The 7,908-nt window shown below is 36.2% G+C and overlaps 1 pseudogene; it reads left to right on the plus strand.

Moving 5' to 3' along the window:
* The first annotated feature begins 5,956 nt into the window (after positions 1–5,956).
* LOC102255576 lies at positions 5,957–6,351 on the plus strand (annotated as a pseudogene).
* Positions 6,352–7,908: the final 1,557 nt, after the last annotated feature.

Consider the following 7,908-nt stretch of genomic DNA (forward strand, 5'->3'; position numbering starts at 1 on the left):
CAACATTATGCTAAATCCTTTACTTATATAACTTAATCCTCACAAAAACTGTAATAGGGAAACAACAAAATTATGCCTGTTTATGTATGAGGAAAATAGAACTGAACTGAAATTACTTAAGTCCATGTTTCTGGTAGGTGGCAGAATCAGTACTGGAATCTGATTTTGTCTCTTATAGTCACCAAGTTGATGACCTTACCCTGTTACCCTTGCTCCCTTTCTCTTCAGTTTCTTTTTAAAAGCAATATGGCTCTTAAAAAATATACTCATGTAAAATCACCCTTGTGTCTAAGTATCATTTCTATTTCAATTTAAGTGAAATTTTAGTAGACTGATTTTGCAAACCAAAACTACCATAGGACTTAGAAGGTCTGCATATAAGGAATTCTAAATGGAAAACTGAGTTATTGGTTCTAATATAACTATCTGGATTTTTGTGTAATAAAAATAGGCTAAGAAGTACTTAAAATACTTAACCTTTCTTAAATCTAACTGTTGTGAAACAAGTGTCTGTTCTATTATTTTCACAATTAAGAAAATAAAACAGTCCAAAAGGTAAGCTCTTTGAGAACATATACCATACAGCATGTCTCAGGGTCCTGAATATGACAAACCCGCAGTAAGTTTTTGATGTGTAAATAGAGCAGTGGCTTCGAAATGAATCACAATGAATCATTTGGTTCTAAAGGCTCTTTGGGTGAATTCTCATATTCTCAGAGTACTTATTTGCTTTCCAGTGTAAATATTTAAACTTTTTAGGTTGCATAGTTTTAAAAGCAAGGAGTATTTGCCTCTTAAGCTTTATATAATTTTGGCTTCAGATCATAAAACCAGGAAATATTTCTTATTTGTAAGCTATCTTTATTAAGATAACATGTTAGGCATATTTTCTAAAAGGCTCATAGATTCTTTAAACTTTCAGAGAGAATGTGGTTCATAGCTATTTTACGCGCATAATCCTTATAATTGTGATTTTAATTGCACTATGGCAAACAGAAAATAATAAAGGAAACAATGAATGTCAGATTTTCCATATTTGCTTTTTTATAAAAATCAATTTATAAATGGATATAATGTAATGTGGTACTATCAAAATCTTTGTGGTTAAATTTACTTTTAATCATTTTTTGCTTTATTATCTTTGGCAGCTAGAAAATCTTTGTTTAATCTTTGTGAAAAGAAATTAAACTTTAAACCTCAGACACTAAAAATCTGCTAAGGTATACAGTTAATAAGCTTAAGTATAAAATTAATCAATCAACACTAGCAAATTCAGTTAGAAAACTATGCTGATAATTATATAATACATTATGTTCCTACTTTGATGTACTCTGATAATTTTGCAGTAATAATGATTCATTATATTTTTGATAACCTGTAATTCTTATTGCAAATATTTCAATTTGCACTCTCTATGTGCTTTTGATTTTAAGACAGAATTTTCAAATGATATGCAAACTTGAGTTTGATATGCAAATACAAAAATTATGGTATCTTCCAAAATGAACAGATTCATCCTCTTCCCCAAATATAATAATCTGGAGTGAAATTGTCTGGGTTCCAGTTCTAGCACCATCATTTACTAGCTGTAAGCATTTGAGTAATTAACCTGTCTAAACCTTAGTTTTCTTCCCTATAAAATGGGGTTAATTAAAGCTTTTACCCCATAAGATCCTTGGGAACATTAATGACATGATCTATGTTAACGCATTTTGTGCTAACACAGTAACTGGCACATGGCAGGTGCTTAATAAATCTCAGCTATTATTTTTATTAACATGACAGCAAGTTTTGAGGAGTAAGGGATAATCTGGTTCCTTTGAAGTCTATTTATACTAATAAAAGGCCTATGGCCGTGACGCCATAATGCTTTCAAGACCAAAGGAACAGTGGCTCTCGCGGTGGGTGGGGCATGAGCTACTAGCGGTTGAGAGCTACTAGTGGTGGAGAGCTACTAGCGGTGGAGGGTGGGGCGTGAGCTAGTGGCGGAGGGCGGGGTACTAGCGGCAATGGGCAGGGGGCCAGCTGAGGCAAGCGGAAGCGAGCTGCTAGTGCACAATTTCGTGCACGCTGGGCCTCTAGTTTAGACATAAATATGTCCATGTTGATAATGTAGGACCTGATAAAACACATAGTAAATACAATAATGGTGTCCTAACAATTATGGTTTATTGGTAATATTTCTAACAGTAATATAAAGTACTGCTTATAATAGTGAAGATCCCCATGAAGAAATCATATTTGTAACAATAATCATAATGGATTAATAGCATACTTAAAGTTGTGATGACTGTTTAAAAACTGAGTTAGAAAATATTGACATTGTATATGTGTTAATATAGATTGTTTATGACAGTATGGAATTGTGAATGTGTGAAAGTTGTGAAACTTACATTGCCTAAGAAAGAGAAAGAACTGAATGTAGGGAAAGCAACCCTCAACCAGAAAAATGTAGATACTTGGGAATAAAAAGACATCTTCCTAAAGTAAATACACTGAAATCACATGATAATAAGTCAAAAGATGGTAGGACATTCTACCAGGACTCAATATTCTGTTGCTATTCCATATCACTCAGAGTGGTGGACTATTAACATTTGACAGAGAGTCTATTGAAGTAACATGGAGATGATTTGCATGCAAGGCAAGAGGAATGCTTTTGCCATGCCACTGGATTTTATATAAACTGAAACTATGCAAATACTACAACTCTACTGTGACTTTTATTTGTAAACTGAAGTAAAAAAGACTCTTCATGTTTCTTCTCCTTTGGGAGATATTTTAGATTCCATTAGACCTAACTATGTTACATTAATTATGAACTGACCACGTATAAAGGAAAATGAAGTGACTAAAATTGAGAGATTTTTATAGGGGTGAGATTTTGAAATTCTTAAAGGGTAAAGGACAAAAAGTCAGAGTTTTATCATCAAAGATAACCTATTCCAAACTCTTTCCCCTGAAAAATTAAATTGTTATGAAATGTATCATTTACTTTATATGGCCACAATTATATTGAAACTACTTTGTTTTAAATTAATTTAATTGGTTAAAATTGATGGAAGAACCCATAAGTGCAGTGAATAGGTACGGAATGGCAGGATGAATAGGTACAGAATGGCAGGATAAATCAGGCACAGATCTTGCTCTCAGAAAGTTCACGGTCAAGCAGGAAGGTTGCCCTGGCTGGTGTGGCTCAGTTGGTTGGGCATCATTCAAATGCACTCAGAAATTGCTGGTTTGATTCCTGGTCAGGGCACATACTTGATTTGCCAACTTAGTCCCCCGTGGGGGGCCGCGCAGGAGGCAGCCGATTTCTCTCTCTCTCTCTCTCTCTCTCTCTCTCTCCCCCCCCCTCTCTCTCTCTCATCAATAAAACCATATTTTTTTTAAAAAAAGAAGGAAATTAAAGAGTATAAGATTATATGTATATTTGAGGGCCTGGGTTCGCTATCTGGCACCTCCTCCTAAAAAAAAAAGTATAACATTAGGCAGGAAGAGATTAGGCTGTAAGAGATGTATTGTGAAGTCCATTAAGCTGTAAATAGGCAAAATTACACTTAAGTGCTAGCTCTTCTGATAAGGTTTAGGATAATGATCTTTGGGCTATTTACAGAGATAATATAAACTCATACACTTAAGCTTTTCTTACTATTTTGCTGTGGCAATCATCCATCCATCCGTCCATTTATCAAACATTTATAGAATGTCACCTCTGCCAGGCACTGAGCCTATAAAAATGAATGAACCTTTTATGGAATTCACAATATGGTAAGGGAGACATCACATTTTATTGTAGTTTAGTTACTTGTCTCAATGCTAGGCCTGAAATCTGTGCCAGGTGTATGGAATACATGGGTTGGAAATTTAGGATACAAGCATAAAAAATAATGTTTGGCTTAAAAATTAGCAATTTAGAAATGCAGAGTTTTAGATCTTTGGGGTCAGGAACCTGATGTCCTACCTTTTGCACACAAAGAAAGGTTCAGAGGAGATAAATGATTTGCTCAAGGTCACATGGCTTATTGGCACCTGAACTAAGAGTTGGACCCTTTCCTGGTTCTTTCAGTTCCACTTGGCTTCTCGTCCGATCAAGCCCACTGCCTCAGGAGGGTTAATGGTTAATGTAAATGCTTTGTGTTGACCCTGAGCCAAAGATGGCATGCACAGATTGCTGTTTAAAAAGGAAATAAATTAGTGATATGAGCAGCTTAATGGCAGGTACCAGATTAGAGGTAGATTTACTCTGCAAAGACCAATAGATGAATTAATGCAGCTTTATGAAGATATCACCTTACAAATTAGGGAGTCTTTGACATTCCGCACAACTCTGATGTGAATGCAGAGAGACATTTTATAGACAATTAAAACATGTAAAAGGTGAGGGCAGATTCCTAAAAGCCACAAGGAAAATATCCATTCCCAAGTACTGGGGAATATAACTGGAATCTGAGTCCTTTGCAATCTGGTATTCCCTGTGATAATGATGAAGTAGGCTTTCAATAAATTAAGGATCCTTTTCGGCCACTTTTTTTGGCTAGACAGGAATGTGTAGGCCAATGTTCAACAACTGCTATTGAAATAATATTTGGATTCTAGGATAGTCTGCTGTAGTAGAACATTCTAGAAGCATGACATCTACTCTGCCATCGACTAGTTATTGATTGAAGACAAGTTACTTAACCTTTCTGAGCCTCAGTTTCCTCATTGATACAATGAAATATGGAATATGAAACTACTTAGGATTTTTTCCAGCTTTAAAATAGATAATACTTGCCTATTCGGAAAGTACAACCACAGTGGTTAGCTGAGCTTTGCGTTCCACCTAATATGCACTGGTAAATAAAGTTGCTGATAACTAGGAATAGAAAGAAAAATGATAGCTCACTCATTTTAATGAGAATGCTGAAAGCATATGTAATGGCTTATTATTAAACTATTCCACTAGAGGAGAAATTGGAAATATCACAATAAAAATTTTCAATTTTCCATTTCAGTAACTTTATTGAGTTGCCAAGGCATATAACAACAGCCAAAGTTGATACATTAAATGTGGATGTTTAAGAACAAAGTTAATATGTGATATTATTGTTTCTCATTTTAGTTCCTTTTCTGCCAACCTTCTCCACAGTTAAATAAATCTTCTTCCTTACTTACTGCCAAGAAGTGTCTTACTATTTTTGATAGTTTAAATATTTTTTCGCCCAATTCTTTATTCTTATGTAAAGGTAGTAAATCACTATAGATTTCTATTTCTTCACTGCCAAGTGTAATACAATGTCACTATTCCCTTGGTTTCCACTGAGTCTGTCTTCTGGTTTCTATTTTCAGTTTATGATCCTTGTATCTATATTTGGTAAAAGTCTGCTTATATTTTTCAAATACGATGTAAGGCAATCTTTTAACAAAATGTTTCTGAGTGGAACCAAAAACAATCTGAATTATTATAAGTTTGGATATATGCTTTCTGAGAAGGCAATATAGTGCTTTATTAAAGGACAGAGCTGATATTTGGTTTCAAATAGTTACATTTTTATGTATTCTATATTTCGTAATATTCTCATCCTTTTCTTTGGTATTTATGTTACTGTAGAAGCTGTCTGCCTCCTAGTTCAGATTCCCTTTTTGGGTTTCCTGCCAGACTAGATGAAGTTTCCTCTCCTGGGCTCCAGCCCCCTTGTTTGTATCAGCTGTGGGTCTTCATCCTGGCCACTAGGGGACTCTGGTTTGATTCTAAAGATCAGGCAATTAATTAGCATGAGCAATAATGTTAAGTTAAACAAACAGTCATATTATACTATGTTATAACAATTATACTTAAAAATTCAGAGTAAAGTGAGTCAGCTGTGGAGGGCATAGGAGTTCTCCTTGTGGAGATGGCCTGGCTCTGGCACCCTGGCCAGCGGGCCTTGGGTTGAGGCATCTTCGCTGGTGAATTCCGCTTCAGCCTTTCTGGTGTGGCTGCCAGGCGGGTTGCTCTGCTGTGCTCCATCACCTTCTCCTATAGATGCATCCTGACTTATCTCCACACTTGAACACTGAAGAATGCAATGTCTTGATTAACACTTAAGGAATTTCACAAAAATCACAGCATTCTGAAATTTTTTGGTCATTGCAATGATCTTGATCAGGAGATGAGAAAATGCTTGAAGAATGAGTACATAGAAAAGAGGACCAAGAGCAGGGAGCTTGGTAATGCGATGTGAAAGAGACTTTCCAATCCTTCAGAGGAATCTGAAGCATAAATCATATTATCGCTGGATGCCTTGGCTGAGAGAAGATCTGAAGACTCTTGGTTGATAAAACCAAAATAATCCTATTTCATTTGGTCTCCTGAATCTTTTGAATAGCAAGTGACCCAGGAGAAATTTAGGCATGGAGAAATACAGAAACCCTGGATTCAGAATATTTGTTGGGCAGAACCTTTAGTACTCTGATTCCTTTACCAACACACCTAACTTTTAATATGTTTCTTTTCTTTGACTACAACAAGTTAACATTTGAGTAATTTATCTCCCTCAATAAAATAATTGACTTAAAAAATTTCTGAGTAGATGAGTGTGATCCACAAGAAGACATGCTCAGTTAACTCTAAGGATAATCATGGAACACCTGAGTGTTTTGCTAGTGTTTGGTTCAAGTTCAGCTATATTGGCAACACTGTTCAGAGAAGCATTATTTTCTAGAGGGCCTCAATGGTAGCTGGACGGGAGGTGGTTTTGTTATCATTGAATTTCATCCGTGGGATGTATGACCAACATGACTTATTTTAGAGAAGGAAAACTCCTCACCTCTACAATTAAAGAAATCCCCCTGGGGAACAGCAGATATAATCAGATTTCTGGAAATCAGGTGTTATATAAAAAGTTTATGGAAGGGTTATATACAGAAAGTTAAATATTGACAATTTCCCTTTGGGTAGGGGATGAGGCTCAAGGGGAACCACACAGCCATCCCTTTCCCATTTACCTCTCTCCTTTTAGGACACATATTTGTAAGAGGAAGTGTAGATGGAAGAGCACTCAGCATTTGATGTTGCAGAACCTGTTTGGAGATAACAGCCCCAACGTTTAATAAGATCAGCCAGGCTTTCTTTGCCTTAGGGGCCACGATGGGCTGAGATCAGAACCACTTTTCAGGGCTCCTTTGCTTCAGCCTCTGTCATGGAGATCTGCTTCCCATGACCTTACTGTGTGATTTATTTCTAATTAGCCTCCCACCCACTTTCATGGTGTGAGTCCTGGATCAAGGGTCTCATCTTCCTCTATTCTCCTGTTATTTTACTCAAAACCTTTGCCTGGAGAATGCACACCTTTCCTGAGTCTGACCAATAGGTAAGTCCATCCTGAGTCTGACAGGCATATTTTTCATTCAACAGGTAAGAAATGTTTGTTAATCCTCTAACTGTATTACAGGAATTAGAGATGCAGAGGTGAACAAGAAACAGGCCCTATTCTTGAGATGTAACAACAAAAAAACAAAAAACAAAACAAAACAAAAAAACAACCAGGCAATTATAATAGTATGTATAATCCTGGGGTAAGCATGAACATATTCTAAGAATATTGGAGGAGTACTCATCTCATTACTGGGCTCTACCAAACAGTCAAAGAAAGCAGAGAAACTTTCTTTGTTTCCATTTTCAAGATCACTTGTCTTCGACAAGCACTATATGTGACTGATGGAGTTCATCGTATTTCAGTACATCTTAGATGTCTGTTCCCATGACTCCTAGACCAGTGAATAGAGTATATGCAATAGTCACATCCTGTAGAGCCTTCCTGGTTTACAGAGTTCTCCTAGTTCTACTTACCCTTTCTCCTTGTTATACTTGATTACCTCAAGGCTTAAAACTCCTTGGTAACAGCCAATGATACTGTCTTTCCTGAGAACTTAAAGAGGGGTGAC

This window comes from Myotis brandtii, unplaced genomic scaffold (genome assembly GCF_000412655.1).
Source record: "Myotis brandtii unplaced genomic scaffold, ASM41265v1 scaffold196, whole genome shotgun sequence".
NCBI lineage: Eukaryota > Metazoa > Chordata > Mammalia > Chiroptera > Vespertilionidae > Myotis > Myotis brandtii.